The sequence below is a fragment of the Vicia villosa genome, linkage group LG1 (assembly GCF_029867415.1).
Source record: "Vicia villosa cultivar HV-30 ecotype Madison, WI linkage group LG1, Vvil1.0, whole genome shotgun sequence".
In the NCBI taxonomy this organism is placed as follows: domain Eukaryota; kingdom Viridiplantae; phylum Streptophyta; class Magnoliopsida; order Fabales; family Fabaceae; genus Vicia; species Vicia villosa.
This window is the reverse complement of record NC_081180.1, coordinates 192,535,450-192,560,262: the sequence shown is the minus strand read 5'-3', so window position 1 is coordinate 192,560,262 and position 24,813 is coordinate 192,535,450.

Below are 24,813 nucleotides of genomic sequence, written 5' to 3'. Positions count from 1 at the left end.
GTTTCTCCATCTCCCATGCGTAAAGGTAATATTGTTTCAACCTTAGATCCACTTCATGCTAATATATCAATATGGTAAAGTTGAAATTTGTATATAAGTGTGTTTGTTTTGTGCATAATTTGGTTGTGACATACATACATTCATTGCATCTAACCAAATTTTGAAATTTCCAAAACATAGGTCGACCTACTCTTTCAGTGAGTCGACCTACTCAAAGACATTTTTTAAAAATCTGAGGCTAATGCGTCGACGCATCACCTGCATAGGTCGACGCATCGTTCGCAGAATTTCAAAATTAGGTTACATTTAAAAAGGGGGCTCAAGGTAAATCATTCTCTCCTCTTCCTTCTTATGTCGTCGACCTCCACGCCAGAGAACCCCAACATCTCCATCTAATACTCCATCAAACTCCTCTTAATCATTCATCAATGGCTTCCCACAAACCCTCAAGAAAGAGAGCAAGCAGAGGGGACTCCTCTTCTCAACCACAACCTGAAATAGAGGATGATTTATCTCTTATTCCCGATTCTCTTGTTGAATCATACTCAACCCACTTCAGCAAAAGAAAAGTCATCAAGCAATTCATGCTAATTTCATTTGAAATTAGGGGCAGACATACTCCTGCGAGGACAATAGAGGAACTGCCTAAACAAATATTGTGTTCCTTATCGTTTTTACTTTATCTTGTTTCCATTTGTTTTCGTTTATTTCCATTGTTGAACAAAAACTAAGGTTTGGTAAATATCGATTACCAAGTGTTCGATAAAATTACTCAATCAAATTTTTGTTCAAATTTTAGTGAAAACGTTCATTATGAGTAATATACCATGTAGTGTGCAATTGAGACAATTGATATATTCGTTAAAACGTAATTCATTACTTGACATTTTCATCCGTTCGATTTAGTGCATGTATCCGGTCCCCGATAACGTAATCTCTCTTAGACGATTAAGTGATTCAGGGAAGTCACGTTTCAAAAGCTAAAATTTTCTTAAGTCGGAAAAAGGTGGTCTATTCACCCCCCTCTAGACCATTCCTATCGTCTAACAAGTGGTATCACGAGCTCCGGTTCATTCTAGTGCTTGATATAACTTTTTAAAAAATGGAGAGCGGTAAAAAAGGGGCGTATAATAAAGCGTCTGTTTTCACTGGAGAAAACTATAGTTATTGGAAAGACTGTATGTGCATTCATATCAACTCCGTTGATAGAAAAATATGGGATGTCATCGTCAATGGTCCTATGGCTAGCACCATAACCAACGATGCAGGCATCACCAGACCTAAACCTCAAGCACAATGGGATGAAAAAGATGAAAAGAATTACGGGTATGATTGGAAAGCTAGAAACATGATTATAGCTTCCTTAGGGGTTGATGAGTATTTTCGTGTGTCGCATTGCCAAACGGCTAAGGCAATGTGGGATGCATTACCAGTCGCCCATGAAGGAACTAATGATGTTAAGCTAGCTAGAATCAATACATTAACGCAAGAGTTTGATCTCTTTCATATGAAGCAAGGTGAAACCATTGCGGATATGCAAAAGAGATTTTCTCACATTATCAATCGTTTACAAACTTTGGGACATATTACTCCCAATGTCGTAGCTACTAACAAAGTTTTGAGATGTCTTAGTAGGGAATGGCAACCTAAGGTCACGACAATCAAAGAAGCCAACGATCTCTCTACATTGAATCTCGCGGCTCTCTTTGGAAAGCTAGAAGAACATGAGCAAGATCTCATGAACCTAAACAAACATGAAAAGAAAGAAAAGAAAGAAAAGTCAAAGGATACCGAAAAGAAGTATATCGCTCTAAAGGCTTCAAGTTCTAAGTCATCCACCAAAGATACGTGTGATAGTGAATCTAGTGACGAAGATGATAGTCCGGATGAAGATATGGGATTGTTCGTGAGAAGATACAATAAATATCTTCGAAAGAATTAAATTAAGCACTCGGACAACAATTTAGTTGATTATAGACGTCAATCAAAGCCTAACAAGCAAGATGAGTATAAGAAGACTAAACCTAGAGGATCTTGTTACAATTATGGTAAACCGGGTCACTACAAACCGGATTGTCCTTCGCTAAAGAAAGATAAGACAAAGAGTAAACCTCAAAAGAAGCAAACAAAAGGAAGAAGAGCCTATATCGCTTGGGAAAGTGATAGTGACTCATCTAGCAAAGAAAGCTCAAGCGATGAAGAGGAAACCGTCAACCTATGTCTCATGGCACATCAAAAGAAGAAAAAGATTGTAAGTCATGATAAATACAATAATGTTGATGCTATGTCTTATTTTGAATTAAAGCATGCCTTTGATACTTTGCATCATGAAGCTAAGGAAGCATTTCAACGCTTAGCTTCGAATAAAAGAATTTTCAAATACCTTGAGAAGAAAGTTTCTGATTCCGAAAAGGAATTAGAAACTCTCAAGGAATCTATGATCAAAAGTATCAAAGACACGAGCGTTTATGACAAGAGTCCTTGGTTTAGATGGGGAGGATGTGAAACTTGTCACATTTGGCAAAAAGAAGTTAAAACTATCAAAGCCAAATTAGACAAGGCTTCACAACCCAAAATCACATATGCTATTGATCGAACACATTTTAAAAATAGTATGATAAATCCATATCAACGATACACTTATGTGATAAAAGATCAATTTGGAAAATGTGATGACCATTCAAACTCAAGATGTCTATACTGTTGCAAAAGGGGGCATACCATTAAAAAATGTCGCATTAGGAGATTCTTGGTTCCCAAAGGCATTTTCAAATGGACTCCCAAGAGCAACCTTTATCTCACTGACACACAAGGACCCAATGAAAATTAGGTACCTATTTCCCTTGTTTAAATTTGTAGGTGGAATGTCTTGAGCCATCCGAGAGAAGATGGTTTCTAGATAGCGGATGCTCAAGACATATGACGGGTGACTTATCTTTATTCTATGACTTTGTGGCTAAGAAGAAAGGATTTGTGACCTATGGTGATAACAACAAGGGAGCAATACTCGGTAAAGGTAGTGTAGGTAATCCCTCTTCTACTACTATCTCTGACGTCCTTCTAGTTGAGGGCCTTAAACACAATCTTATTAGCATCAGTCAATTATGCGACAAAGGATACTCGGTATCATTTTCTAAAGAAAGTTGCATAATTAGAAATGATGACAAGAAAGATGATGTGTTCAAAGGCCTTAGGGTAAATAATGTATACATGCTTGACCTAAATGAAGTATCCTTTATTGAGGCCAAATGTCTAGCAACTATGAGTGAAGACTCATGGCTTTGGCATAGACGTTTAGCTCACGTCAACTTTGATTTGCTAAATAAAATCGTCTCAAAAGATTTAGTATCTGGCCTACCTAAAATAAAGTTTTCCAAAGATCACTTATGTGATGCGTGCCAAATGGGGAAGCAAACGAGGATCTCTTTTAAATCTAAAAACATTGTTTCAACTACAAGACCTCTTGAACTTCTTCATATGGACCTCTTTGGACCATCTAGAATAAAAAGTCTAGGTGGAAAATATTATGGGTTTGTAATAGTTGATGATTTCTCTAGGTATTGTTGGACAATTTTCTTAGCAAGCAAAAGTGACACCTTCTCCGCGTTTGAGAAATTTGCCAAGTTATTCCGAAATAAATTGAACACTAACATAGTATCCATCCGAAGTGATCATGGGGGGTGAGTTTGAAAACCATATCTTTGAAGAGTTTTGTGGCAATCATGGCATTAATCATAATTTCTCCGCACCACGAACTCCCCAACAAAATGGAGTAGTGGAACGTAAAAATCGTGTGTTGGAAGAACTTGGGAGAACTATGATTAATGAACATGGGCTTCCAAAATATTTTTGGGCCGATGCCATAAATACGGCTTGTTATGTCTTAAATAGGATCTTGATACGACCTATTTTAAACAAAACACCGTATGAACTCTTGAAAGGAAGAAAACCAAACATTTCTCACCTTCATGTATTTGGATGTAAGTGCTTTGTTCTAAATAATGGAAAGGAAAATCTTGGCAAGTTTGATGCAAAAGCGGATGAGGGTATCTTTCTAGGATACGCTCAATCTAGTAAAGCTTATAGAGTATACAACAAAAGGTTACATATTGTTGAAGAGTCCGTACATGTATCTTTTGATGAGTCTTGTCCGAAAGTTGTCGGAAAAGGTAGTGTTCTTAATGGTGCAGGTGTCTCAACTGAGAGTTTACTAAAAGATCCGGATGCCAAGCTTGAGAAAGATAAAGAATCCCTCTTACCCAAGAATTATAATAAAGAGGAAGTGGATCAAACACCTAAAGAGAAATTAGAAGAGCAACCAAGTGAGAAGAGTGATCTTCCTCTTGCATGGAAATCTTCTAAGGACCATCCTATGGAGACCATTCTAGGAGACATATGAAAAGGGGTGACAACATGGTCAAGGATAAGTAACTTTTGTTTTTATTATTCTTTCGTCTCTCAAATTGAGCCTAAAAACTCCAAAGATGCATTAGTCGATGAGCATTGGTATTTAGCTATGCAAGAAGAGCTAAACCAATTTAAGAGAAATGAGGTTTGGGACCTTGTCCCTCCTCCGCGAGACCATCGAGTAATTGGCACTAAGTAGGTGTTTAGGTACAAACTAGACGAAAACGGTATCATCACTCGCAACAAGGCCCGTCTTGTTGCTCAAGGGTATAGCCAAGAGGAAGGGATCGACTATGAGGAGACCTATGCTCCCGTCGCCCGACTTGAGGCAATACGCTTGTTAATTGCATTCGCATGTTCACTAAACTTTAAGCTTTATCAAATGGATGTTAAGAGTGCGTTTCTAAATGGGTTCATTAATGAAGAGGTCTATGTATCTCAACCTCCCGGATTTGAAAACGTTGATTATCTTGATTATGTTTATAAATTTAAGCGTGCCTTGTATGGTTTAAAACAAGCTCCTAGAGCTTGGTACGAGCGGCTTAGTAACTTTTTGATTAATCAAGGTTTCTCAAGAGGGAAAGTGGATACCACCCTATTCATTAAGAGACATGAAAAGCATTCCATATTAGTTCAAGTGTGTGTTGATGATATTATCTTTGGTTCTACTAATATGACTCTTGTAAAGGAGTTTTCTAAGCTTACGCATGGAGAATTTGAAATGAGCATGATGGGATAACTAAACTACTTCCTTGGACTCCAAATAAAGCAACTAAAAGAAGGAACGTTTGTGAGTCAAACTAAGTATTGTCAAGAGCTCATCAAACGGTTTGATATGGCAAAGTCCAAGGCCATTGACACTCCTATGCCTACGCGGTAAATCTTGATCGGGATGAACATGGTAAGCCGGTTGATGTAAAAAGGTATAGAGGTATGATCGGTTCCCTACTTTATCTTACCGCTTCCCGTCCCGATATTATGTTTAGTGTGTGCATGTGTGCAAGATATCAATCATGTCTCAAGGAGTCTCACTTAAAAGCCGTTAAGGGCATACTTAGGTATCTTGTAGGTACAACTAAGCATGGGTTATGGTTCTCCAAAGGTAGTGATTTCTCTTTGGTTGGATATTCCGATTCCGACTTTGCCGGGTGCAAATTGGATAGGAAAAGCACTAGTGGAACATGTCACTTCTTTTCAAATTCCTTGGTTAGTTGGCATAGCAAGAAACAAGTGTCCGTTGCTTTGTCAACCGCCGAGGCGGAATATGTGGCAGCTGGTAATTGTTGTGCTCAAATACTATGGCTCAAGCAACAATTACTTGACTTGAATGTCAAGCTTAATCATATTCCTATCTTTTGTGATAACATAAGTGCTATAAATCTAACCAAAAATCGTGTGTTACACTCTCGCACTAAACACATAGAAATTTGACACCATTTCCTTAGGGATCATGTTGAGAAGGGTGATGTAGTGTTTGAGCATGTTGATAGCAAAAATCAACTTGCCGACGTCTTTACAAAACCACTAGCTACCGAGCCCTTCTTTCACATCCGTAGGGAACTTGGCGTCCTTGATATATCGGATAGGTTGCAACTATGAGTAGTTGCATATGCTTTATTTATTGTTATTATCTATGTTCTCACAATTTCTTAAGTGACTACTCAAAGATATGTGAGGGCACGTTTCTCCTTCTTCCACAAGTAAAGGTAATATCGTTTCAACCTTAGATTCACTTCATGCAAATACTTCACTATGGTAAAGCTGAAATTTGTTCATTAAATATTGTTGTTTTATGCAAAATTTGATTGTGATATACATACATTCATTGCATCTAACCAAATTTTGAAATGTGCAAAGCTTAGGTCGGCCTACTCTTTTTGTGAGTCGACCTACTCAAAAGAATTTTTTAAAAATCTGAAGCTAATGCGTCGACGCATCACCTGCATAGGTCGACGCATCGTTCGCAAAATTTCAAAATTAGGTTACATTTAAAAAGGGGCACAAGGCAAATTCACTATCTTCTTTCTCTTCCTTGCGCCGACCTGCTCACACAAACCCTAAAAACACCACTCATCTCCTCCCTCTAAATCATCAATGGCTACTCATAAATCTTCAAGAAAGAGAGCAAACAGAGGGGACTCCTCTTCTCAACCACAACCTGACATCGAAGATGCTCTATCTCTTATTCTTGATGCTCTTGTAGAATCCTACTCTGAGAACTTCAGCAAACGAAAGGTCATCAAGCAATTCATGCTATTCACCGGCACCCTAAGATGACTTCATCTTCAACAGGTAATTGATCTGCTTGAAGTTCAAAAACTCGGTGCTTTTCTTGAACTGAGTCATGATTACAATGAGGACCTGGTTAGAATTTTCTACAACGGGATGGAAGGTCCATTCCAAGGCAGTTCTTTCTACTTTCAAATGGGTACAGCCACGTACGCCATTACTGACAGCACTTGGAGACATGTTGGCTTGTTTCCGTTAACCGAGAATGTTGTCACGGTAACTGACACCAACATATTGACTCAATTTGACTTCAATGTTGCACCGAACAATATGTTGAGGCGCCCTCATGCTGACCATGTCGTTCAAAGCAGTTTGTTCCCTCGGACAGCTACTACAGGTTTACTCAACATACTTGATAGGATATTGCAGTGGATTGTGGCGAGAATCATCCGACCTAAACAAGGGGGATACTCTTGTGTTGACCAACAGGAGGTGTACTTGGTGTGGCTAATCAAAAACCGAATTCCGGTGAATTGGCCGCATTTTATAGTAAAGCGGATGTTTGAAATGAAGGAATCTGGAAGAGGGGCCGCTATTGGATACGCATCATTCATCCAATGGGTGTTAAATAAGGTGAACATCCCTTCTCAACGGCTACCAAAGAGGTCCATCTCAATCGACCAAGAATTCATAAAGAAAACATTGAATATGATGGGATTCTCCTACAATCAAGCCACAAGTACCTATAGAGCTATCCTTCGCGGCAACAATCCTGACCTCAACCGAGAAGATGAGGATGAAATGAATATCCATGAAGGGGAAGACAATGAAGGTGAGAATGAAGATGAAGATGTGGGTGCTGAGAATGCCAGCTCTATTATTGCAAACTTGATGGAGGCTATGCGTCTTCAACAAATTGAGAATCAAAATTTGATGAATGAGCGCCTCAATACATTGACCAATCGTGTCACTGAGCAAGGTGCTCAATTTACGGCGTACTCCACACTTCAAGAGCAACAGTACAACACGCTCTATGGTATGATGGATGCTCAGAGTAACCAACTCTCTTCCTTCACAAACGCCTTCATGCAACACTATCCATTCCCCCTAATCATACAGCTTAACCACAACCACCGGCTCAAGAAGGAGATGATGATGTTGAAGCCTAGTGTTCTTTTTTTTATTTTTATTTTATGTTGTGCTGAACAAAATTCTACCGTGCTTTGTGTTCGTGTATGGATTTGAATTGAGCTAAGTACTCATTACGCGTTTAGCTATTTATGTTATGTTATCGTCTTATTCATTTTATCATTAAGAGTTGTTTTATGTGAATGATTGCTTTATGATTATGATTGCAAAAGGGCTTAGTAATGATCAAAATTGAATAATGTTATTCCACCATGTATGTATAATATCGCTTGTCTCTTTTTGATGTTGTCAAAGGGGGAGAAAGCTGAGTGAATCAGCAAGCTATGGAAAACACATGCACCAAGATAGGGGGAGCGTACAGAAAGGGGGAGCAAGCACTTCGGTTAAGCAACGCCTCGACAAAGATTCACAATTTTTGCCATCATCAAAAAGGGGGAGTATGTGAGGGCAATGGTGTAGTTTTCATGAAGTCAAAACATTGTGAATCAACTACAACTTAAGTGGAATCATAGAAACCAAGAAAAGGCAACCAAGACAAGTATTTTTGGCTACAAGACACTAATAGGTCGACTCATAGACACTATAGGTCGACCTACTGCAAGCTGTTTCTGAAAAATTCTATGTAAGGGGTGAATGCGTCGATGCACTACATGCATAGGTCGCCGCATGGAACTTTGATGTTATCTCGGGTATACGCACGCTGACTCTTCAGGTTGACGCATCAACTTTTGGGTAACTCAAGTGCAAGAGCAAAATGCGTCGACGCATTGAAGGAATAGGTCGATGCATGACATTTTGAGGAATTCACGGGAATGCGCACGCCGACCCTTCAGGTCGACGCAAGTGTCATACTTTGCTCATTTTCAAGTAAAATACCTTCCATAGGTCGACCTATGTGTAGCAACCTGCCCTAAAAATTTAAATTTAGAGTCGCCACCTATTCTGAAGGGCGAATAGGAAACCCTACGCAGTATAGAGATCGGGGTAAGATACTATATTCAGGTCGAGGGAAGGTGTAAGGCACCCTCAACCCTTTCCTAAAGGTTAACATTACAAAGATAAGGGTTATGGCAAAACATAAAGAAAGATGACAGACAGTAAATAGAGTTAAAGGCTAATTATTTGAACATGATTAGAGTTTGGAAGAGGGGGAATGCTAATCATCGTAACCAATAGCTTTGGTTAAAACCATTTAGCAAAATAAATATTATTTGAATTATATTAATTAAATGACCGATTATTACCCATCGCGACCGATTAATACGGTCGAAACGAATAACAAACTAAATCCTAAGATTTCGGCTAAAAAACTCATGGGATCGGGCAAACCCTAATGTATGTAACCTTACTAGGGTTTTTGTAATTTTTAACAATTAAAAAATAAATTAATTAAATGAATTAAATCGACGTGATCGAAATAATCGGGAGACATAATCCTACCCTAATCATTAAATTAACCCTAATTATGTTATTAACCTAATTCTAAAAAAATCAAATTATATACATATAATATATATATTAAGCTTAATCTAATTATCTAAATAATATATAATATATATATATATATATATATATATAATAGAACCTGATTTTACTCCTGTGTGGCAGCTCTGTGGATCCATGATATGCACCTCCTTTCCAGATGCGTTGGATCTGGGCTGAAGGAGATCTGAGGGTCCTGATGTGAGGGAGCGTAGTAGCCATGTGAGTGCGTGTGCACCGGATCTGTAACGAAGACACTTAAAAAAACAAATGTTATGACCTGGATTCGAACCCGGGTTTTGAGAGTGATAACCATTACATACTTGCCAACTACGCTGCACATACTTGGTGTTTAATGAACAGCCCACAATTAATAAATAAAAAAAACAACGAAAGCCAACATAAGTCAGAGGTGGGACCCAGCGGCTCCTGAGACAGCCAATCAAGAAGAGGGTAAGTGGGAAGACTTTTGATTGCCCAGTACATGCAAGCCACGCGTAAGGGAGAGAGAGAGAGCCCATGCTGACTGTCCAATGAGAATTCTGGAAAAGGCTACGCATGCAGTCCGCCGTGAATCAAACCCTCAGCGCCGCCGGAACAGTGAAACTGTTGTCTTCTCCGGCGATTGCGATTTCGAAGCCTGCATAAAATCAACTGAAACGAAAAAACAAAAGGCCCAGATCGGCAAATTTCGACCTCACGAATCCAATGGTTAGGTTTGTTTGGCCTGAAACAAACGGTTTCACAGAGAACGAAAGCAAGCTTCACCTAAACCCTAACAATGGTGAAACTTGTTTCCGGCACCAAAACTCGCAAACTATAACTCTAAACAGTCGCACACATCATTGTGAACGTGGATATATGCATCGAAATTGTTTATATAGTCAGGTTCCAGAGTTTGAGTTTCATGAATCTTACCAAAAGGTGCAACTCGATTGGCACGTTGTATAGGCCCCTTGGGAATGTATGGAGATAGGAATTGCCTCCTAGGAACCTCAAGATGATGACTGAATGCTCCTCCTTCGCTGAAACCCTTTGAAACTTTTTTATATTATGCCCTAGCTTAAGAGAAACTTTCACCTTATGAAACCCTCTCCCCTTTGGCCAAAATTTCGCCCCCCCCCCCCCCCCCTCTAGCTGCTCTCTTTTAGCATATATATGAGAGTCTAATTAGGTTTTCTTTTGGGCTTGGATACTAGGTTGTCAAGAGAGAAAGAAAATTGATTAAATCACATGATTTTTCTCTATTTTTTATCCAATATTTTTCTATCAAAAAAAACCAAATTAATCTCAATAATATTGTGATCAAGATTCCCTTCAAAAATATATGCAAACATTCCTTTAGATATTTTCCCATTATTTATTTATTTTAAATTGAATTTAAATAAATAAATTTCAAAATAAGAGAATAGAAATAATGGAAATCACAAGAATGGAAATATGGGTCTTATGTGAGATTGGAATCACGTTAGAAATCCGAAATTTAGGCCCATTAGTCAAAATAATCAAACTTGCTCACTTTGCATATTATGCATTTTCTTAAAATCGCCTAACTTGTATAACTTGTATCTTGCTCAAATTTTGACATATGAAAGTGCTTTGGTACATATGTGACACATTGAGATCCATTTGAGGCCTTGGAGATCCAAATTATTTTTCTGAAGAACAAACCCTAATTTATGATAATGCAGAGTGACTTGAGAAAGCCCTTGAACCTTGGATTATTGAAAATGAAAAGAGGAGGGCAAATTTTGGGGTATGACAGCTGCCCCTGTTCAATCTTCTTGAACCTGAAAAGGTAGAAGATGATTGGACACTGAAATGCCCTGAAATTTGCTTGCGTAGGGAAAGAGTTCTGTGGGAGATGGGCTTATAGATGCCATCTATTTGCCTGGAAGGGTACTTGTCTAAAGCGTATGCTTTTCAGACCTGGATCTTTTGATTGTATCTGAGGAGAGAGGGAGTAATGTCTTACATAAGACTACCTGAAGAGGTTCCTGAATAGGGTATATCGAAAGTTGATGCGAAGAAGCTTAGGCTTTGAACAATGCTTAGGAAGAATGTCTTGGAGAAGACTAACTGAGGAGTTCTTTAAAAGAACTAAGCGTGTCTTAGAAAAGAATGGATAAGCATTTTAAGAAGGCTACCTAGAAAGGCATGATATGTCTTAAATAAAACTCACCTAGAAAGGCTCCTAAAAAGATATGGAACGTCTTGAACAGGACTACCTAGACAGGTTATGGTACGTCTTAAACAGGACTCACCTGGAAAGGCTCTTAGATAGGATACGGGATATCTTAAACAAGACTTACCTAGAGAGGTTCCTATAAAGGGAACGATACGTTTTAAACAAAACTATCTAGAAAGATTCCTATAAAGGGAACGATACGTTTTAAACAAAACTATCTAGAAAGATTCCTATAAAGGGAACGATACGTTTTAAACAAAACTATCTAGAAAGATTCCTATAAAGGGAACGATACGTTTTAAACAAAACTATCTAGAAAGATTCCTATAAAGGGAACGAAACGCTTTAAACAAAACTATCTAGAAAGATTCCTATAAAGGGAATGATACGTTTTAAACAAAACTATCTAGAAAGATTCCTATAAAGGGAACGATACGTTTTAAACAAAACTATCTAGAAAGATTCCTATAAAGGACACGATATGTTTTAAACAAAACTACCTATAAAGGTTCCTATAAAGGACACGATATGTTTTAAACAAAATTACCTCGAAAGGTTCCTATAAAGGTCGTGAGATGTTTTAAACAAAACTACCTAGAAGGGTTAGGATATGTCTTAAACAAGACTGCTTGGAAAGATTAGGATAATTGTCTTGGACAAGACTACCTGGAGAGGTAAGAAATTCTTTGATTGCTTCTGGATTGTCTTTGAAGAAATACTTGGAATGAGGTATTAGAATTGTATATGTTGAGATTGAATCGTTGATATGATCGTATTTGCGCTTGTAATGTGATGATAACTTCCTTTTTGATTATGAAGTGACCTGAAAAGGCAGTGTTAGTTTTATGCAATGTTATGATGCATGTGTCATGTAATGAGATTTTCAAAATAAATGAGAATTATGCATGTATGCCGATCCCACACTGCAGGACGTAAATAGTACAGGCATGGGAAGATCGATTACGCAACAATGCTCCTTGTGTGATACTAGTGTGACTTCCCGAATATCAGAAATTGTGAGACATGCCCCTTTATCTGAAGGAGGGGCCTTTAGAGAGAACTCGAATTTCACCATGTTTTGCCTGATATGCATTGCCCCAGTGTTTGAATTCTTGAAAGATATGCCCCTAGACAATAGGATTCTTGATTGTATGCCCCTGCTTTTAGGAAAATCCTCTGAACGTGGTTTCCTCATTCAAGGGTCTTTATCAGGAATGATTGTCTTTGATCAGACCAATTTCAAGGTCTCCTTGATGCTAAGTGTTGATTTGAATGTGAAGCAGATGCTTTTCAAAATGAGTCATGCATTTCGGTCGCATCCTGACGGACAGTGATTTGCTGAGTACTCAGAATGAGATGATGTCTTCTATAAGACTACCTGAAGAGGTCCTTGGACAGAATGGGAAATTGTTTTAAACAAGACTGCGCTTTAAACAAAGCTCGAAGGGATATGTTTGTGCAGATGGTCAAAAATGTCCCTATAGAGGATAAAGACTGTTTTAAGGAACGTGGGGTTTTAAAAAAAACTTAGGAAAAACATCTTGAAGAAGATCACCCTAGAAAGGATGGTGAACTGTCTTAGAAAAGACTCTGTACTTTAAACAAAGTTTGACAAGGTTCTTGAAAGCGTAAGAGAAGTTTGAATATGTCTTAAAAGACTAACTGAAAAAAGTTAAGAGATGTCTTACAGAAGACTACCTAGAAAAGGTTCGTAGAAAGGAATATGTCTTGGGGAAGACTATCTGAAAGGGTTTGAAAATAGAAAGGATAAGGAGATGGGTCTTAAAAAGACTATCTGAAAAAGGCTCCTAGAAAGGATAAAAAGTATTTGAACATGTCTTAGAGAAGACTATATGGACAGATTGAGAAATATCCTATAAAGGTTCCTGGAAAGGATGTGGGAGTGGCATTGACACCATCTGCTACTGAGTGACCTTTGCAACGTGCCCCCAGGTAATGGGCTTGCCCCATGGGCTATTCAGCGTCTTTGAGAGATTCTATGGATCTTGATTAGATTGCCCCATGTAAATGGGATGATGACGAGTTATGCCATGTGTACACATTAGCCATCCCAGTCATGCGTAAGGGATGTTTCTCGTTTTGACAAGCTTTCAAAGCTACTTCGTCAGTCAGTAGGATTTTTAGCCATTAGCCATGCCCCATGCAAGTTCTCCCTGATGTTTAAACATCTGAATCCACATAGACAAGTGTACTTAGTAATGAAATTCATAAGATGCGAATGCATATGTCTGTCTTGAAAGTTTAAAAACATTTTTGAGTAAAAACGAAGTTTTTTTGTTGTTGTAAGAAGTGATATCAACTCAAGAGTTATAGTAGACCTTAAGGAGTCGGGATACCTTTGGTAACAGTATGCTTTCGAACTAACCATGCTTCAGTTAGGACTTTTAAGGGTTGTAACGTGGCCTGGTTCACGGTTTAAAGAAACAAAGGATAGAGGCTCAAAGTTTATTTGTACCCATCCCCATCTTCATGATGTTCTCCAGTCCTACGCTCAGTTAACTATGTGTTTAAGTTCCAAAAGACTTTGGGAATTGTAATATAATGGTTCAAAAACCAAAGGTTTATCTGCAAAGGCAGTCATTCTCCTTTTTTGTAATATCTTCCTTTTGTTGAGGATATGTGGTGACCTCTTTTCGACTTTGTTATCCCTAGCTTTTGCCTGAACTGTTCATTTTAAAACTACAGTCAGCGGGATGCCCCAATTTTATCTAAGTCTCCTTAATAGGTTTTGACTTAGCAGGCCTTTGCATTGTTTTCTTTTTCTTGGCGGCTATTGACTGTCGGACTTAATGATGACGAGGAACCCTCGGTGATTATGTTCAAAGGAACAGTTTTGGAGTAATTAAGTTAACTGAGCAGCTACCCTACCCCAGGTTATGTATTAAGGGTTTTATTTTACATGAAGGAAAACTCCTACTTCTTTAGGCTCAAAGGGGTTGACAAGGGATTAACATCCTTATATCTCCATTATTTAGGAATTGAAACAATGCCTGTACATCGTCAACACGGTCTGTTCGAAAGCGTAGTGTATGAAATTGTGGTATCGTTTTCGTCATTCTGCCTCAAAAGGTGTACGACTTTAATCGAGAGTTGAATATCACAAAGAAGAAAACCAAGTAAAAACACAGTTTTAAATATAGTGAGAACACTAGGAATGAATCAACACAAACGTAATCAACGCATTAATGATTGTTGTAAAGTACATAGCATATGTCGTAAGGCTAATGTTTAAACAAACAGGAAGGAATTGCGAAACAAAACTAATGGTCTAAGAAATCCTCCTTCTAGCCACCTATGGCATTAGGCTTGCTAGGATCTTCGAACTCAATGAGCCCTTCTTCAATTAAATCTTGTATCTTGTGCTTCAATGGCCCACAATCCTGAGTATCATGGCCAGGACTATCTAAATGATAAGCGCACCTAGCATGATGCTTGTACCCAGGAGCGGGGTTAGCTGGAGCTGAGTATGGAGGTAGCAGAGTTACCAGGTTCTGGATGAGCAGACGTTGCAAAGCTTAAGACAATGGCATGTACAACGGAGTGAATGATCGTTTTGGCTTGGACCTCCAGATGCGTTGGCCACCCTGTTGCTTTTGCTAATCCATTGATCTCTTCTGCTGAAATCTTGTTGGATAATATGGTCGGGATGTTAGGTTATCCTTCCCAATGGTCCCTTGTTCTGGAGATATAAGAGGAATCTTCTCTTAATGTCATGAAAATGATGTGTATGCCATGCATGATATGTATGATATCTTTTTTCTTTCTTTTTTTTTTGAATAAAATATGATGCAAGAATGCTCCCGATGTATGATGAATGGAAAAAGAAATAATAAAAAAAATGATCAACACATATATATACATATAGCACATAATCACATAGGTTCATAGGTCCGACGTAGCGGCTCTTGGGAGCCAACCTTATTATAGGGGGGTTCTAGAAGGTCTCATGGGGTCGTTCGTAGCCTCCGAGACTTTTTTGTCTCTTCGGATTTTAGAACAACTCATTTTATCCATGAGGTTCGAATTTTTGGGGTAGGTTCCCGGAGAGATCAGCCAAGTATCCAGTCCTGCCCTCAACAAAGTCAAGCCTCGTTTTGGACATTTCCGAATACTCAACCCACTCCGAGTGGAGTTATCAATGAGACTCGTAGGCGATTCATACTCCCCTATTGATCTCAAAGTTAACTCCCATACTTAGGGTTTTAACATTACATAATATGTCAGCGGTGCATATAAAAATATGACAATTAGGCAATTAAATATAAATATATTAACATAAACAATTAAATATAAACATATTATAAACAATTAAATATTTTTTAGATAAAAAACAAATAAACAAAATTTTTTTTAAAAAAAAAAATAAAAAAAATAAATACAAACCCTAAAAAAAGGCGAATTAGCCAAACCCTAAAAAGTTGTCAAACCTAAACCCTGCCAAAACCTAAAACCTATAGGAGCATAGTATTCACCATTTAAGTTATCCCCAGCAGAGTCGCCAGCTGTAGCAACCTGCCCTAAAAATTTAAATTTAGAGTCGCCACCTATTCTGAAGGGCGAATAGGAAACCCTACGCAGTATAGAGATCGGGGTAAGATACTATATTCAGGTCGAGGGAAGGTGTTAGGCACCCTCAACCCTTTCCTAAAGGTTAACATTGCAAAGATAAGGGTTATGGCAAAACATAAAGAAAGATGACAGACAGTAAATAGAGTTAAAGGCTAATTATTTGAACATGATTAGAGTTTGGAAGAGGGGGAATGCTAATCATCGTAACCAATAGCTTTGGTTAAAACCATTTAGCAAAATAAATATTATTTGAATTATATTAATTAAATGACCGATTATTACCCATCGCGACCGATTAATACGGTCGAAACGAATAACAAATTAAATCCTAAGATTTCGGCTAAAAAACTCATGGGATCGGGCAAACCCTAATGTATGTAACCTTACTAGGGTTTTTGTAATTTTTAACAATTAAAAAATAAATTAATTAAATGAATTAAATCGACGTGATCGAAATAATCGGGAGACATAATCCTACCCTAATCATTAAATTAACCCTAATTATGTTATTAACCTAATTCTAAAAAAATCAAATTATATACATATAATATATATATTAAGCTTAATCTAATTATCTAAATAATATATATATATATATATATATATATATATATATATATATATATAATAGAACCTGATTTTACTCCTGTGTGGCAGCTCTGTGGATCCATGATATGCACCTCCTTTCCAGATGCGTTGGATCTGGGCTGAAGGAGATCTGAGGGTCCTGATGTGAGGGAGCGTAGTAGCCATGTGAGTGCGTGTGCACCGGATCTGTAACGAAGACACTTAAAAAAACAAATGTTATGACCTGGATTCGAACCCGGGTTTTGAGAGTGATAACCATTACATACTTGCCAACTACGCTGCACATACTTGGTGTTTAATGAACAGCCCACAATTAATAAATAAAAAAAACAACGAAAGCCAACATAAGTCAGAGGTGGGACCCAGCGGCTCCTGAGACAGCCAATCAAGAAGAGGGTAAGTGGGAAGACTTTTGATTGCCCAGTACATGCAAGCCACGCGTAAGGGAGAGAGAGAGAGAGAGAGCCCATGCTGACTGTCCAATGAGAATTCTGGAAAAGGCTACGCATGCAGTCCGCCGTGAATCAAACCCTCAGCGCCGCCGGAACAGTGAAACTGTTGTCTTCTCCGGCGATTGCGATTTCGAAGCCTGCATAAAATCAACTGAAACGAAAAAACAAAAGGCCCAGATCGACAAATTTCGACCTCACGAATCCAATGGTTAGGTTTGTTTGGCCTGAAACAAACGGTTTCACAGAGAACGAAAGCAAGCTTCACCTAAACCCTAACAATGGTGAAACTTGTTTCCGGCACCAAAACTCGCAAACTATAACTCTAAACAGTCGCACACATCATTGTGAACGTGGATATATGCATCGAAATTGTTTATATAGTCAGGTTCCAGAGTTTGAGTTTCATGAATCTTACCAAAAGGTGCAACTCGATTGGCACGTTGTATAGGCCCCTTGGGAATGTATGGAGATAGGAATTGCCTCCTAGGAACCTCAAGATGATGACTGAATGCTCCTCCTTCGCTGAAACCCTTTGAAACTTTTTTTATATTATGCCCTAGCTTAAGAGAAACTTTCACCTTATGAAACCCTCTCCCCTTTGGCCAAAATTTCGCCCCCCCCCCCCTCTAGCTGCTCGCTTTTAGCATATATATGAGAGTCTAATTAGGTTTTCTTTTGGGCTTGGATACTAGGTTGTCAAGAGAGAAAGAAAATTGATTAAATCACATGATTTTTCTCTATTTTTTATCCAATATTTTTCTATCAAAAAAAACTAAATTAATCTCAATAATATTGTGATCAAGATTCCCTTCAAAAATATATGCAAACATTCCTTTAGATATTTTCCCATTATTTATTTATTTTAAATTGAATTTAAATAAATAAATTTCAAAATAAGAGAATAGAAATAATGGAAATCACAAGAATGGAAATATGGGTCTTATGTGAGATTGGAATCACGTTAGAAATCCGAAATTTAGGCCCATTAGTCAAAATAATCAAACTTGCTCACTTTGCATATTATGCATTTCCTTAAAATCGCCTAACTTGTATAACTTGTATCTTGCTCAAATTTTGACATATGAAAGTGCTTTGGTACATATGTGACACATTGAGATCCATTTGAGGCCTTGGAGATCCAAATTATTTTTCTGAAGAACAAACCCTAATTTATGATAATGCAGAGTGACTTGAGAAAGCCCTTGAACCTTGGATTATTGAAAATGAAAAGAGGAGGGCAAATTTTGGGGTATGACACTATGCAGGGAGCAAGTCGACCTGTCGCTTCTCAAACTAGTTTTCTGCTGTGTTCAAATTAGTCTATGCATTGTGTGTGGTATAAATACTCAAATGATCATTCTCAAGCATTCAACAAGAAACGTGAAAGATATACTCAAGCTTCTTCTCATCTTCAACCTTTCGCTTATTGATCGAAAATCACACATAATCATCTTTTTCGATCGGAGTAAGGAACGTGTGTTGATAAGGTTCGACGGTAGACATTTGTCTTGTTCGAGAATCGATGGTAGACATTTATCTTGTTCGAGTGAAGATTGTTGAGGGTGTTTCTTGTATAAAACCTTAGGGTTTTTCCTTCTTCATCAAAGATTTTGTTCGAAGGTTTTTGACGATCGATTCACTTTAGAAATCAATTCAGCCGTGCATAAGGGATTGAGGGATTGAAGATCCGCTCAACAAACTTGCTACAACCGGAGGATTGAGAAAGGGACGATCGGGGTCTTGATCGGTGAAGATCATTGACATTGACTTGATTCAACTTGAATCAAGGGGAGGATCGAATTGTATTCAATTTTACTGCATGTGTGTAGTTGGTGATTGGTACTTTCTATCCTTGTTAAACATTTTGCAATCAAATAAAACTTTCCTAATTTCATTTGAAATTAGGGGCATACGTACTCCTGCGAGGACGATAGAGGAACTGCCTTAACAAATATTGTGTTCCTTATCGTTTTTACTTTATCTTGTTTCCATTTGTTTTCGTTTATTTCCATTGTTGAACAAAAACTAAGGTTTGGTAAATATCGATTACCAAGTGTTCGATAAAATTACTCAATCAAATTTTTATTCAAATTTTAGTGAAAACGTTCATTGTGAGTAATATACCATATAGTGTGCAATTGAGACAATTGATATATTCGTTAAAACGTAATTCATTACTTGATATTTTCATCCGTTCGGTTTAGTGCACGTATCCGGTCCCCGATAACATAATCGCTCTTAGACGATTAAGTGATTCAGGGAAGTCACGTTTCAAAAGCTAAAATTTTCTTAAGTCGGAAAAAGGTGGTCTATTCACCCCCCTCTAGACCATTCCTATCGTCTAACACCTCCAGTCTAACGTACAACTCATCCTAAGTATATTCTTAAGATACGTTCTAACGTACGACGTATTATAAACACCCAAGTCTATCAAAGCTGGATGGCATCTTTAAGCCCATCAAAATCAAATCCCAAATATCCGGATGGCATCTCTAAGCCCGTCCCCGATGGTACAAATTTCTGGGTATTTTATTGTTCAATCCTCTTCCACCTTCAGATGCCGATTAGCATACAAACCACTCTACATCTTCAGATTTAAGAAGATTGAACAGGGGCTGCTGTCATACCCCAAAATTTTCCCATCTCATTTCTCTTATTCAAACTCATATCAAAGTACAATGCTCAAGGACACTCCTCCTAAACAATGGTTCAAATAACTAGGGTTGTTGATTTCTCTGAAGAAAATGAATGAATCAAGGGCTCCAATACATTTCATATGGCTTATGATGTTTCAAACTACCTCCATGACAAAATTCAGGTTTCAATTCCAAGAATTGACCAGTCAATTGTTTAGAAAGTCAACAGTCGACCAGTTTGACCTAAAAGTCAACTGTGGTCAAAGTACAGTCAAAACTCCTGATTTTTTATCAACAACCTTGTTTTGAAGTATCATTCACCATTTGATCAAGGATTGATCATGGTTCATCAAGAAAAGATCAGAAATCAACAAATTCAAAAGTTTCTAAATTAGGGTTTTTATAGGAGAAAGTCAACTAAACTTTGACCAGCCATAACTTCCACATGGAACACCAAAAATTTCCCATCCAAAGCTCATTTTGAAGGAAATTGAATTATCTACATCTTTGTCTCTCACATGCCAAGTCTAAAAATGCTTCACTTGAGAGATATGGATCAAAAGATTATAGGTCCTTTTTTGAAAGTCAACCAAAAGCAGTTTTTGTCAAAGCCCATATCATCAAGATAAATTCTTCAAATGGAAAAAAACTTCCAAAGTGTATTGTAGAGGACATCTTGAGGTTTCCAAAAAGTCCTAGAACTCCTCCATATCTTAAAAATTAAGGGAGATATGCCTTGTCAAAGTTGGTCGATTTTAAGGAAAAAAATGTGAAATAAAAGTCCTCCAAATGGATTTCTTTGCAAAGAGGCCCAATATTTTTTGGTCCAATATTGCTATACAAGTCATCTAGAAGCTCTAATCAGGAGGCCACGAATTTTTTATTAAACTTTGATTTTATTTGAATTTTATTTCAATAAAATCATGGATTTAATCAATATTTGGAAGAAAAATTGAAAAGATTTGATTTTTCCTTGATTTCAATCATAATCAATCATCATTTAAGGCATATTACCAATATTATTTCGTTCTCTACAAGACTTGGTTGAAAAATATGGGAATTGAGCAAATTTAGAAAGGATTGAAAACATATTTTCAATCAAATATTTTCAAATGAGCAATCAAAGATTCACTAAGATTTTACCTAGTTTTATAACCCTAATTCATTCCATTATATATACTAATTGATTTCAGACCCTGAGCACAAATTTTCTGCAGGCCAAGAGCCCTAACTAAGTGCAAAAAGTTCAAGAAATTTTCATAATCGATTTTATGATTGCAGCTTGATTCAGGACATTCTGAAGACTCAAACACGTTCCAGGGACATCACTAAGGAGATTCAGATACTTACAAGGATTCCAAGCACTCAGAATCGTTAGTAAATCCTCACGGTTTGATCAAATACTCAGTGACTCGATTTCATCTTTTAATGCATCCATTGTGTAATTTGACTGCATATTACTGTTTATATTGATGTTGTGGTTGATTATGGACATTTAATTGCATTTTTGTACATGTTTTCTGATCACCATGTCAGGGTTCGTGAGTTGTAAAATAGGGGTTTCTGATTTAGCACGAATTAAGGCTTAATGCAGGTGTTATTAGATTCGTATGGACATGACGAATCTAACCATGGTTTTAATTTCGATTTTCATGCGTGTATGAATGTGTTCACAATTTACAGGTGTAATAGATATAGCATTTTATGCCTAATCAGTGAGAAGCGTTGTAAAAGCTTCATCTGCAGGTCACGATGAAGAAGATGATGCGCTGTCATCTTGTTATTGGACTATTCAAAAACTGCGCGCGCGTTTCTAATTAATTATGAGTTATCTTATATTGTAATTTTGAAGCCTTTTATATACAACAAGCGCGTTTGGGCAAATTGGTAAGGGATGCGTGTGGAGACCAAGAGAGGAGGGGTTTGATCCCTCACTCCCTTATGTTTTTTTAATAAAAGGCCAAGTTACGTGGTCTGGTGCCCAGCGTCCTACAAAGGTGACTATGCACCCCCATCATATCAGCCGTCTGATGCTTCTCTCTTCTAATCCAATGCATAGGCAAACGCCAGTCTATCATGGACCATCAGGGATGAGCCACACAGAATCCCAGCTAAGTTCTTTTAATTTTTCTTGTTTTAATTACATAATATAGTTTTCTCTTTTTATTTTGTTTTGCTCATTTATTTTAATTGTTTCAAAAATTTGTTCTAAATCCCTTTTATTTTTTATATATCAAAATAAAATATTTATTTACTTTAAATTTTGTATTTAAATGTTAAATTAATTTAATTTGTTTAATTATTTAATTAATTATAAATGCCTTTGTTGATTAAAATATACACTAGGGTTAGGATATTTAATCGAAACTTTATTTTTTCGATTTAATTAATTAGGTTGAAAACCAATAATTAATTTGGCTTTTTATTTATTCTATTAATCATGATTAAATTGTGCCCTAATCAGGGTTTACAAGGATCATTCCTACACTGAAATGTTCTTTTTTTGTGTGCAGTTTTTCAGGGTCACCATCAGGGTTTGTCCGCCTACGCGCCATATCAGATCAAAAGCTAAGTCCTGATTCTATACTTATTTAAATATTTGTTTTTTGCCTCTTTTTATTAAATTAGGGTTTATTCTTAAATGCCAATTAAGAACTCTTCCTACACTCACCCTTTGTTGTTTATTTTTCCTTTCCCAATTTTCAGGGTTAACCAACCGGTCAAACCTCGATTAGTCGGTAACCCTAAAATTTAATTCATTTTAATTTCTTCTTTAAATTATTACTTATGCCATAACTATCTGCTTTATTGGGGTTTATATTTATTGCTTTTTCTCCCCCATCCCCATGGCTTATTATGTAACTGTTCTTGGTTTGTATTGCTTGGCCTTGAAGGCACTTAACCTTGTTTATATTACTGCGTGGTTAGTAATTTAGGGAGTGTAACTTATGAACTGAATTTAGAATAATTAATTTTATAAGATAAGTTATTTTGAATTAATCACGTGATTGTGCACCCACACACCTTTTATGGTACCCCTCTTGTTGCCTGTTGCTTGTTGCCTTGTGTTTTTCAGTGCAGAATAGCCAAGTCCCTCGAATACGAGGATACCTCCACAATGTTTCCCTCGGTTCATTCTTAAGATCATAGGTCCCAATGATGCTGCCTTCGATTAGCTAATATGATCTCGTCCCTCGAAGTTGCCTACGAAGTGCTGAGGTATCCTCTGGTTGCCTAACAATGGCTATTCTGATCCTTCCCTTAGACTACCTGCCCCTCTATGGCAGGGACAGTCTTGTGGCGAACGATGATTCGACGACCCTTTAACCTCCAAATAAAAGGACTTCCCTACCCTCCTATGGTATGGATAGCCCTGAAAGGCTAAAAGAACATTTTTCATCTAACCAGGTAATTTGCCCTTAATTGCATGCTCTGGTTTAAAACTTCTTTTTCTACTCTTTTCTAAAAACTCACAAGGCTACGCTCATTTACGAGCTAAAGTCCTTGTTTCTTCTTCTTCTTCTACATTTCTAAACTTTTGAAAACAAAAAGAGCAAAGCAATTAAGAACCCATGGAAAACCATGGATGCAAAGGGTGCTTTACACCTTCCCTTTGTATAAATTACCCCCCGAACTCAGTTTTCTTTTAAAAGGTTTTTCCTGTTCTTTTAGCCTTTCTATTTAATTTGGATAAAATAAAAGTCGGTGGCGACTCTTGCTTACCGCGACATTTCGATAAAGTCAGTTCACCGTATTACACCGTCGAACCTTATCAACTCACGTTCCTTACTCCGATCGAAAAAGATGATTATGTGTGATTTTAGATCAATAAGCGAAAGGTTGAAGATGAGAAGAAACTTGAGTATATCTTTCACGTTTCTTGTTGAAAATGCTTGAGAATGATCAATTGGATATTTATACCACACCCATTGCATAGGCCAATTAGAACACAGCAAAAACCAGTATAGGAAGCGATAGGTCGACCTGCTCCCCTGCATAGGTCGACCTATTGAGAATTTTGCACCTAAAAATGAACTAAGTGTGACACTTGCGTCGACCTGAAGGGTCGGCGTGCGCATACCCGTGAATTCCTCAAAATGCCATGCGTCGACCTGAGCCATCAATGCGTCGACGCATTTTGTTCGTACACTGAATCCTTGAGTCACCAAGATTTGATGCGTCGACCTGAAGGGTCGGCGTGCGCATACCCTAGATTCCTCCAAAATCCCATGCGTCGACCTGAGGAGGCAAGGCATTGACGCATTCAGCCTTTACATGAAATCCTTCACAAAATGCTTGCAGTAGGTCGACCTATAGTATTTGTGAGTCGACCTATTGATGTCTTGTAGCCAAAAGTGCTTGTCTTTGTTGTATCCATTTGATTTCTATGATTCCACTCTAATTGTAGTTAATTCACAATGTTTTGACATCATGAAAACTACACCATTGCCCTCACATACTCCCCCTTTTTGATGATGGCAAAACTTGTGATTTTTTTTTGTCGAGGCATTGCTTAAAACAGAGTGCTTGCTCCCCCTTTCTACATGCTCCCCCTGTCTTGGTGCATGTGTTTGCTGTAGTTTGCTAATTCACTCATTTTCTCCCCCTTTGACAACATCAAAAAGAGACAAGCAATATTATACATACATGGTGGGATAACATCATTCATGTTTGATCATTACTAAGCCCTTTTGAAATCATAATCACAAAGCAATCATTCACATAAAACAATGCTTAATGACAAAATTAAAAGGCAACATAACATAAATAACCAAGCACACAATGAGCACATAGCTCAATTAATATTCTTACACAAACACATAGTACGGAAGAAATTTGTTCAGCATAACATTAAAATAAGAACACAAAAACACTTGCTCATATAAAATAAGAACACAAAAACCAAGCATAACATTAAATTATATCAAGGACCCCAAGTTCTCTACGGATGTGAAAGAAGGGCTCGATAGCTAATGGTTTTGTAAAGATGTCGGCAAGTTGATTTTTGCTATCAACGTGCTCAAACACTACATCACCCTTCTCAACATGATCTCTAAGGAAATGGTGTCGAATTTCTATGTGTTTAGTGCGA